Below are 11,561 nucleotides of genomic sequence, written 5' to 3' on the forward strand. Positions count from 1 at the left end.
ATAATTCTTGTTCTTTGTTCTTTTAACATGCTGTATTGCACTGTTTGAATTATGGCTATTCAACCAAACTTGAATTTCTGCGCTAAATCTTACTTGGTCACTATATATAATTATTTTTAGTTATTGCCGAATATAATTTGCTACTATGTAATTTAGGATTTGTTACACATATTCAAAAGGGATATTAATCTCAAGTTTTCTTTTGAGGTCTTCATCGGACTTTGGTATTAAAATAACATTGGCCTCATGGAATGAGAAGTGTTCCATGTTCTATTTTTTGGAAAAGTTTTTGAAGAATTGGTATTAGATTTTCTTTAAATATTTGGAATAATTCACTCATTTCTCATCTTTTCTTTGTTGAAATTTACCTGATTTTAATTTACATATAATTTTTAAGCGACCTAATAACAGTACTCCTTCTGGTATCTATTGCTATCCTCTTTACTGCCTTGAAACTTGTATGGGCATAAATCGTTGTCTCAATTTACCACTGTTATAGCTAAGACCAGACCAGATTATAATATGTAACAGTATCTACTGTAGAACTGAGTATAACACAAATAAATTACTCTTCATAAACTGGCCCAAAACTGTATGTTACCTATATTTGCTCATAGAGTCCAGCCAAGTTATCTTACGTTCCTCTTCTCATCTTATCCCCGGGCCTGCCAACATTTTCCTGTAGGTCTTACTATGGTTCACCTACTCTACTAACCTGGTCCCAAATCATTGAGATTAGATATAATAAATTTAGTTTTACAAGCTGCATAGATGTTACCCTGCTATTCCTGTATTATCCAGATACTTTGGCATTCCATTTTATAATGAGATATAGTTTTAATTTTGCAAAACTTAAAGGATCATTCAGTTTTTTCTCTTACCCTAGAACAAAGATATTTCCTTCTCTCAAAGGTGAATCCATGTCACCATCTCTAGAGAAAAAGGAAATAACAAAGAAATAAAAACATAGTGCTAGTCTAGTCATTTAGGTTTTTTAAAACTGTGATCCTGTCATTCTAAGACCCATTGGGCCCTATTCATTTAAATCATATCATCTTGGAATGTTTAGAAGAAGAAGAAATCTTAGCAATATTCAGATAACTGGCCAGGCATGGTGGCTCACGTATGTAGTCCCAGCACTTTGGGAGACTGAGACAGGTGAATCACTTGAGGCTCGGAGGTCAAGACCAGCCTGGTCAACATAGAGAAACCCTGTCTCTACTAGAAATACAAAAGAATTAGCTAAGCACGGTGGTGCATGTCTGTAATCCCAACTACTCACAAGGCTAAGGCATGTGAACTGCTTGAACCTGGGAGGTGGAGGCTGCAGTGAGCCGAGGTTGCACCATTGAACTTCAGCCTGGGCAAGGGAGTGAAACTCTCTCAGAAAAAAAAAAAATACTTAGATAACTGACAATAATTAGGCCAATTAATTACATTGTTGAATGAATTGATACTCATAGAGATTAAGAAATAAAGTGACTTGCCTAAAATATTGTGGATAACATCAGGTACTTACTAGAACTCAAGATATACACAAATGTGCTCACATACAGTCACACGGACTCCCCATTCAACATATTAAAGCTATTTATCCTACCTGAATTAAAAATAATATTTGATTAATGCTGAAAGAGAGGGTGCAAATAACAGAAGCCTTTTTCGTTTTCCTTGGGGTTAACTTTAGCTTTTTTATTCATCTTAACCTACACACTCTTGCCTTTTGCAGTTAATATGTGCTTATCGGAGCTGTACTACAGTACCTATTCCAAAGTTAAATAACTAAACTCAGCAATATTTGCAAGTTTTATGCTAAATAGAAATATAAAAATGATAGCTATCATTTTCAACACATAAGCCTTACAACAACACTTTGAGGTAAGATATATTATTTATTGATTATTAACTTTTATATTTATGCATTTGTATTAGTTATACATATTTATGAGGTACATGGGATATTTTGATGCAGTCATACAATATGTAATATCAAATCGGCGTTACTGAGATACGCATCACTTTAAACATTTATCATTTATTTGTGGTAGATACATTCCAATCCCATTTTTCTATTTATTTTTAAATGTATAATAAATGATTGTTAACTATAGTCACCCTATTGTGCTACCAAACATTATATCTTATTCCTTCTATCTAACTGTATCTTTGTATCCATTAACCAACCACCCTTTATCCTCCATTACCTACTACTCTTCCCAACTCCAGTAACCATTATTTCATCCTCTATCTCCATGAGTTCGTTTTTTTAAATCTCCTATGTATGAATGAGAACATGCAATATTTGTCTTTCTGTGCCAGACTTATTTCACTTAACATAATGACTGCCAGTACTGTCCATGTATTTAAAAATGACAGGATTATATTATTTTTATTATCATCTTATGTATCATTTTATGGCTGAATGATGTTCATATATATATATATATATGTGTGTATATATATAAGTTTTTCTTCATCCATTCATCCATTGGTGAATGCTTAGTTTGCTTTCATTATCTTAGTCATTGTGAATAGTGCCGCGACAAACATGAGAGTGCAGATACCTTTTCAGTATATTGATTTCATCTGGTCATATACCTAGCAGTAGGACCGCTGAATCATATGGTTTTATTTCTAGATTTTTGCGAAACCTGCATATTGTTCTCCATAGTGGCTGTACTAATTTACATTCCTGCTAACAGTATATGAGGATTCCCTTTTCTCCACATCCTCTCCAGCATTTGTTATTGCCTGAATTTTTAAAGGTTAACCTATTTATTTTACCACCAAGATCTTTTTCACACCATAAGCAGTAGCAACAGTCAATAGCTTTTGATGATTTTGAGAATGTAATTTTAATTTTTTATTTTTTGTAAATTTGTTATTTATAATTTGTATGGGTACCTAGTAGGTGTATATGTTTATGGGGTATATAAGATGTATTGATATAGCCATGCGGTGCATTATAATCACATCATGGAAGATTGAGTATTATACCCTCAAGCATTTATCCTTTGTGTTACAAACAATCTAATTACATACTTTTAGTTAATTTAAAATGTACAATTAAGCTATTAATGACTGTACTCACACTGTTGTGCTATCAAATAGTAGGTCTTTTTCATCCTATCTAACTATTTTTTTTGTACCCATTAACAGCCCCCACTACTCTTCCCAGCCTCTGGTAACCATCCTTCTATTTTCTATCTCCATGAGTTCAATGATTTTTGTTTTTAAGATCCCACAAATAACTGAGAACATCTAATGTTTGTCTTTCTGTGCCTGGCTTATTTAACTTAACATAATGATATCCAATGCCATCCATGTTGTAAATTACTGGATCTCATTCTTTTCTGTGGCTGAATAATACTCCATTGTGTATCTGTACCACATTTTCTTTATCCATTCATCTGTTGATGGAGACATTGGTTGCTTTCAAACCTTGGCTATTTTGAACAGTGCTGAAACCAACACAGGAGTGCAGATATCTTTTCAATATACTGATTTCCTTTCTTTTGGGTATATACCCTGCAGTGGGATTTCTGGATCATATGATAGCTCTATTTTTACTATTTTGAGGAACCTCCAAATTGTCTTCCATAGTGGCTGTACTAATTTACATTCCCACCAATAGTGTACAAGGTTTCCCTTTTCTCCCCATCCTCACCAGCATCTGCTATTGCCTTTGTGATAAAAGTCATTTTAACTAGAGTAACATGATATCTCATTGTAGCATTTCCCTGATGATTAGTGATCTTGAACATTTTCATATACCTTTTCACCATTTCTATGTTCTTTATTGATAAATGCTTCTTCAGATCTTTTACTTATTTTTAATCAGATTTGTTTTCTTTTCTTTTTTTTTTTGTGATGAGTTGTTTGAGTTCCTTATATATTCTGGTAATTAATTCTTTGTCAGATGTGTTGTTTGCAAATATTTTCTCCCATTCTGTGCATTGTCTCTTCATTTTGCTGATTGTTTCCTTGCCTTTGCAGACACTTTTTAACTTGATGTGATCCCATTTGTCCAGTTTTGCTTTAATTTCCTGTACTTTTGAGGTCTTAAAAAATATTTGCCCAGCCCAGACCAATGGTCTCTAGAAATTTTCATGGTACAAATCCTCACCACGATGTTCTAGCACCTGAAGCAGATAGATGAGGCTTCTGAAGAGGATGATACACTCTGGACGAATAGTAATCCATCAAATCTTGGCTACCATGAACAATGCCACAATTAACAGGAGAGTGCAGATACCTCTTCAGTGTACTGATTTCCTGTATTTTTCTGTTTCTTTTTTTTAATTCTCAGAATTTTACCTCCATTTTAGGTGTCTTAAAGTGTAACACCTGAAATTATTTTTACGGCACATCAAAAGTATCCTTGAAGGTCAAAGCTGGGACTGTAATTTTGTATCATTCTTTCCTATGTTGTTGTTGTTACTGCTTCATTGCTCATACAATCATATGCAACATTTCTACTGTGAACTCTTGGTTTTCTCTTTTAACTGTCTCTTGATTTGATATGTTGGCAATGACAAACTCTACTGGGCTTGGTTATGGTCTCAACCTTTTGTTTAATCTTTCTGTTATTTTCATCGTACCCAGATGTGTCATTTGACTCTGGCTCATGATGTGGATCAGTTAACATTCATGAATTACAGCAAAGCCTAGGGCAAATATTCTTGTTTATTGGCTAATTTGTTAATACATTCATGAATTCCTGCACGTTCAGTTTCATTTTACAAACGTTTTACAAATCATGTAATGATTATCTTCCTTTACACTGTAAAGGTAATGATGAGAGAACCCAATTACTATCTTGAATTAAACCCTAGAAATTTCCTCCCCAGTGAGATCCTTCCCCCAACTTGGCTATTACAAGTAATTGCAATACTATTCTTCTAATAATTCAGTCCAAACTCCTGGGAGGCATTCATATTTGATTTCATTCATTCTTTAGTATCTCACATCTAATTCATCAGCTAATTTTATTGTCTCTGGCTTCAAATCATGTACATAATATGGTCCCTTATCATCATCTCCACTGTTACCAGCCTAGACCAAGATACTATCCTCTCTTTCTTGGATTATTGCAATAGCATCTCTAATGTCACCCTGCTTCTGTACTTAACTCTCTCCAATGTCTATTCTCAGCATATTAGCTAGGTGATCCTTTACAAATAAACATATGTTCATGTAATTCTTCTGCTCAGATTTCTCTTCTGGCTACCCATCTCAATAAAATAACCAAAGTTTTTATAATAGCTTTTAAGGCCCTTAGAATTTTGCCAGAAATTTTTCATTGTCCATATTCCTTACAGCTTTCCACTTCATCCGCACTCAGCATAAGACACAATGGCCTTCTTGCTATTTATTGAAATGACCAGTCAAACAAACCTTTGTCTCGAGACAGCACTTGGTGTTCCCTCTGTTAAAAACACTCTTCCTCCCTTAGATATTATTCAAATTGTTGACTCTCTCACATTCCCTAAGTCATTGCCCAGATATTTTTTACTTAAGAAGGCATCACTGACTAACTTTAAAACACACCCATTCAGGCAAGCAAAGTAACAGTGTAAACCCTCATCACTGCTAATAAGTTCATTGGAAAATGTGAGGCCAGGCATCAGTCCTTGTTTCTTGAGCCAGAATATCAGTGCAAAAGAACCAGAAAAGAAGGTGCTTTCCACTAGGGCAAAGGCTGCAACACGTTCTCCATGGGTAACGTCTTTGTTCCCAATCCAACACAAGACCCAAACTGCCTTCTTCTTGACACAGGCATTGTTCCAATGGCATTGAAGAGAAATTCCCTGTCTTTGTTATCTTTAATGTGTGTCAATAAGGAGACTATTTATGTCAGAATGTATGTTTTCTGTAGCAATTTGGAAGCCATAGAAGCAGAAGGTTTCTGTAATCTGAATTTCTTGAACAAATTGTTCCACCAAGTTTTCATCTACTATCCCATCACATGCTGCAAAGAAAGCCAGAATATAGGATATAAAATATCTTTCCTCAGGCTTCAGGGCTTCCCAGTGCCAAATGTCCTTGGACAGGTTCACCTCCTGGGCCATCCAGAAAGAAACCTCTACTTTCTTATACGTTTTCCAAATATCATGACAGACCATCAGAGCAGATAGTAAAGCAAATAATTATCAGTGCTGCTAGGATAGAACAGGAGTTCCTCACTGATGACTTGCCAGTGAACCTCATTAGGATGAACTGCACTTTAATGAAGTAATACATTGAGTTTGTGGCCAACAGACTTATGATGGAACTGGGTTTTTAAGACTTAATGGAGAATATTTCACTGGAAGGAAAGATAAAGTTCTTTGAGAAGAGGGTAGGTGAGTATCAAAAGATGGCAGTGATATCAAGTGCAATAGATAATTCTTTTACTTTGGATGCCGACTTCAAAATAAGCTTAATATATGATGTTATTTTGCTGATTTTTTCCCTCTAATCAAAAAGAAAACAACTAAAGTGTATCAACTAGCTACACCATCAGTTATCCGTAGTGTTCATTAACAGCATCTTTATTACTGTATAGCTACCTCACAATCAATACTGTTGATTTATAATGCTAGTGGTATCACCTAGAAAGAGAGAAATTTTAAGACAAAAGCTACTCAAATTCTTATAAAAGAGCTTGTCCGTTTTTTGCTTGTGTGGGATCGCAGTTGACAGTGGTAATCTTGACTTTAAAGTGAGTGGCAACCCTCTAGTGAGCTTGGCCCAGTAGGATTAAACATTCACATCCTAGCACAGGCAGTTGAAAGATGCAGCCCACTGCTACAAACAGATTTTGAAGTTTAGTTAACTAATTTGTATATGAAATTTTGGCTTTACAACCACAAATATTGTTTGTACTGTTAAGGTACTAGCCTAATTTATTTGGTTTCTACACCAAATACAAAGTATTCTATTGACCACCAAGGGGAATTAATTTGAAATTAACTAAGTAACTAAAGTAATTAAACTCGTGTAGACTAAGCATATAGTTTCCAAGTTTTATTTTCTTTAATGAATTGAAATACTGTTTATTCAACTTTAAAATCAATCCTGTGCATACTTAGGTATTATTCGGTTGGTACCACATAAAAGACAGGTTGTTATTTATACTGTAGTCTAGGTAGAGTGTCATGAGGATCTGTATCCCACATGAGATAGAGTACTATGGGATAAGAGTCGGATAAAAGATAAAGGAGTATCTTTCAGGGCAAGAAGATTCTAACTTAAATCATTAGAAATTTAGGCATGTTCGGCTGGGCACAGTGGCTCACGCCTGTAATCCCAGCACTTTGGGAGGCCGAGGCGGGTGGATCACGAGGTCAGGAGATCGAGATCATCCTGGCTAACATGGTGAAACCCCGTCTCTACTAAAAATATAAAAAATTAGCAGGGAGTGGTGGTGGGCACCTGTAGGAGTTTGCAGTGAGCTGAGATTGAACCACTGTACTCCAGCCTGGGTAACAGAGTGAGACTCCGTCTACAAAAAAAAAAAAAAAAAAAAAAAAAAAAGAAAAAAATGGAAATTTAAGCATGTTCTGGGTCTTAATATGTGTGAGGGTCCATATCATTTTATTTCTCACATTTTGTTTTCCCCGACTTCTAGTTCATATGAAAAAACCCTTGAAGTGTGTTTTATACGTGGGAGCTAAGGTGGTATTTTAAATTTTCAAGTCATCCTTGAACGAAATGAACCATCTAAGATCTTGCTTCTGTTAAATGGTAAAATCAGAACTGAAGTTGTATCTTCTAAAGGTTTTTTTTTCTTGTTTTGTTTAATTTATGTGTAAGTAGGTACTATTGAGTTAGTTCATTTATATTTACTACATCATTTTTAGAAAATATTTTTATTATTTATTTATTTTTAGATTTTACCTGTAGTTTATACTTTGAAATACTCATCAGGTAGTGTGTTATAATTCTAGCATTTGTCTAAACGTGAGCATCATGTGGTGGAGTCGTGAGCTTCAGTAGGATAGTCTACAAGTTATTAATACATTTTCCATCCAGATATTAATTTCAGAAGGAAGTATAAACTAATATATATTCTTAAGAGGTCTAATTTGAATTAATCTGGCTTTATGTTGGGAAAAAAATGCTGAGACATTGCATGAAAGAATTAAATTTTGGTCACCTTTGTTAATTGTTTGTATTGTCTACTGGTTGTTTGACATTTGACCTATTCTATTGTCAGTTTTCTTCGTTATTGATGTTGTAGTCAACTTTACAATTCCTATAAGACTTTTTTTTTTTTTCCTTGGAGATGGAGTCTTGCTCTGTCACCCAGGCTGGAGTGCAGTGGAGTGATCTTGGCTCACTGCAACCTCCGCTTCCCAGGTTCAAGCAATTCTCCTGCCTTAGCCTCCCGAGTAGCTGGGACTACAGGTATACACCACCACGCCCGGCTAACGTTTTGTATTTGAGTAGAGACGGGGTTTCACCATGTGACCCAGGCTGGTCTCCAGCTCCTGAGCTCAGGCAATCTGCCCATCTCGGCCTCCCAAAGTGCTAGGATTACAGGTGTGATCCCCCGTGCCCAGTCTTCTGTTTTTTAATTGTTAAAGTTAATAAAACCAAATTGTATGGTCAAAAATAAAAAAATAAAAAATACAACACACCCACTCTCACCAACATCCTTCCCATGTCCCCAAACAAAAACACACACCTGCCACTTCTATCTCTCTTTCCTCCTTCATTTTGCTACTTGAAGCACATCATTATACACACACTGTACACACACCCTGTTTTACCTATTCATTGCATATATTTTTCTGAACACCCTTACTAGAAGTGTAAGGTAAGTGCAACCACAAAAGTAAGTTGCATGTATTTTCTTTTTATTTTGTTCACTGCTGTATCTATACAACCCACAAAAGTATCTGGTATAACATAGAAGTCACTGACTATTAAATGAATGAATGTGTGATTATATGAGTATAATTAATTTTCAAAAAGCAATTACATTTAGAGTACCTTTATAAAGACAAAGTATATAAAAATCCATTGGAACATCTAGGAATAAATTTAGGATCTACATGAAGAAACTCAAAATGCTTCCTGGAAATATAAAAGGTGACTTGATTAAAAGGATGTTCCAATGATTAAAGGGGTGTTCTCATGTTCCAATGTGGAAAGGCTAAATAATAAAAAAGGCAATATAATTTAAAAATTAATTTACATATTTAAAATAATGAAATTATATTTCCTGATACATCCCAGCACCTAAAACAATTTTTGTCACCTCAATAAATATGTGTTAATAAATGATCCCTGCCCTCTAGGAGCTCAGATTTCAGTGAGGTGCATATAAGTGAACAGGTCAAGGCACTTAAACAAAAAAGAGCAACACGTAAACAAGATAGACAATCTCTCTCTCTTCTATGTCTCCATAATAATGAATACCTTACTTTGTTGTAAGGATATGCACACACATAGATCCTCTATTATGCTTAAATCCCTCCTTATTGAAACTATCCCTTTATCGTTTATATCTCCTTTCTCATCATGGAACTTTAAACATAACAGAAACAAAAAAACATGAATATTACTTTGTCTCCTATCACTTCTTAATGTAACTTTTATTGTGTCCATAATAGATATGTCTCTCCCCACCCACCATGCACTGATATACATCTAAGTATAATTGTTTCTTAATTCCCCACACTGTGATATTCTAACCTTCAGAGACCCAATCTAAATCATCTCTTGCTTTTTGAAATATCCTCTAGTCTCTCAGGAAGACTTAATCACCTCTTCACCTCTTTGTTTCTGTAAAATTTGTTCATAATGCTGTCAATTATGAAGATAAAGGCAACTTCCTAACTATGTGAATGCCACAGGATATAATGATCCTGGTTCCTTGACACTAAAGAATACCACACATGCATACGAGTCCTGACAATTTAATGGAGCAGAGCTAGGACACCAGCCAACACATTTAATTCAGAAAGAAATAAACAACTATCTTATTTGGGATCTTTGCTACCCTCATCCAAATATACAGCTTGAGATTTTAAAATATTTATCAGATTATATCTCATCAACACTTTGTTCACAGTAAAATACAATCTCCTAAGCAGCTTACAAAGCCCTGCATGATCTGGCCCCTGGCAATCTTCCTTACCTTTTTCTATCAACATGCCCTCACTGACTCTGCTTTCGCCATACTGTCCTTATTGTTGTTGCTCAACACATGAAGCTTATTCCCATTTTAGGGTTTATGCACATGGTAGTCTTTCTCTGGCTGAAGCACCTCTGCCAGATACTCCATTGGCTCACTTTGTCACTTCATTTATAACTCTGTTCAAATGTCATCTCCTTAGAGGCCTATGCTGACCATACAATCTAAAATGTTCCTCTAGCACTGAGACCTTTACCCTTATTTAGTTTCTTCATGGCACTTATCACTGCCTGGAATTATATTTTATATATGGTTGCTTATTGTCTGTTTCCATTGCTAGAATGTTAGCTCCATCAAGGCAGCATCTTTGTCTGCTTTATTTACTGTTGTATCACTAGTACCTAGTATTGCACTCATCACATTGCAGGTTATAAAATTGTTTTTGAATGAATGAATAGATGTATGGACTTGGAGAAGCTCAGATTGCTCAAGTATTCTTACTTTGTTGACTAAATCTGCGTCATATTTCCTTTTGTCTTAAATGTAATCGCTTTTCCTATTTTTGTTTTGTTTCATTTCATTTTATTATTTATTTTAATTATCCAACAACCCTGTGAGGGAGAAAAGCATGCTTATTTTTCTAATTTGTAGATTAAGAAACTAATCTAACTTAAAGTAAGTTTAGTAACTTATCTCAATTATGACAGCTAATAATAGTAGAAGCAGGAATTCATGTCTGACTGGTTCTGGAGGCCATGCCCTTTTGCATACACAACTCTACATTTTTGAAAAAACCCTCAACACATCTATTATTTTTCGATATAATAGCTCTTGAATATTGATAATAATAATCACCCTTACTTATACTTGTTCACAGTATATTTGTTCATTTTCTTTAACCATTTCCCTTATAATTTCCCAATTGCACAGTATCCTAGCTTTTCTCATCTAGATGCATTCCAATATGTACATGGACTTTAAAAGGCAGAGCTCAGGTATAAACAGTCTTCAAACTGCAGCCTGACTAGTCACAATAACAGAAGAATTATTAATTTAATAATCTGAGATCTGATATTTTATTATTGTAGCAGCTACTTGTATTGGATGCTAAGAAGAAAACTGGAGAACACCACTAGATATTGTGATTGACTTTGTCAGACAAAGAATTTCCTCCATTTCACCTTATGATCATTGATTGAAAATGTATTTCGTGTAAGCAATCTAAATATAAAAAATTAATGTATCATTCTTAGAATTTATCCTGTTTATTTTATTCAGTCTATCAGTCCAGGTTGTTAGGATCACTGTGGATCTTGGTTTTTGTCTTCACTCTATTCTGTAAACCATCACTGAATCATCTCTAAAATAACTCCCTTTTAAATATCATTTGCTCAGTCAAAATATGTAAAATCATTGCATTTGACTTACTTGATAT

General features: G+C 34.7%; 1 pseudogene; it reads right to left on the reverse strand.

The window, feature by feature from the left end:
* Positions 1-5,462: 5,462 nt before the first annotated feature.
* LOC105485096 (ribonucleoside-diphosphate reductase subunit M2 pseudogene) lies at positions 5,463-6,125 on the reverse strand (annotated as a pseudogene).
* Positions 6,126-11,561: the final 5,436 nt, after the last annotated feature.

Source organism: Macaca nemestrina, chromosome X (assembly GCF_043159975.1).
Source record: "Macaca nemestrina isolate mMacNem1 chromosome X, mMacNem.hap1, whole genome shotgun sequence".
Lineage (NCBI taxonomy): Eukaryota > Metazoa > Chordata > Mammalia > Primates > Cercopithecidae > Macaca > Macaca nemestrina.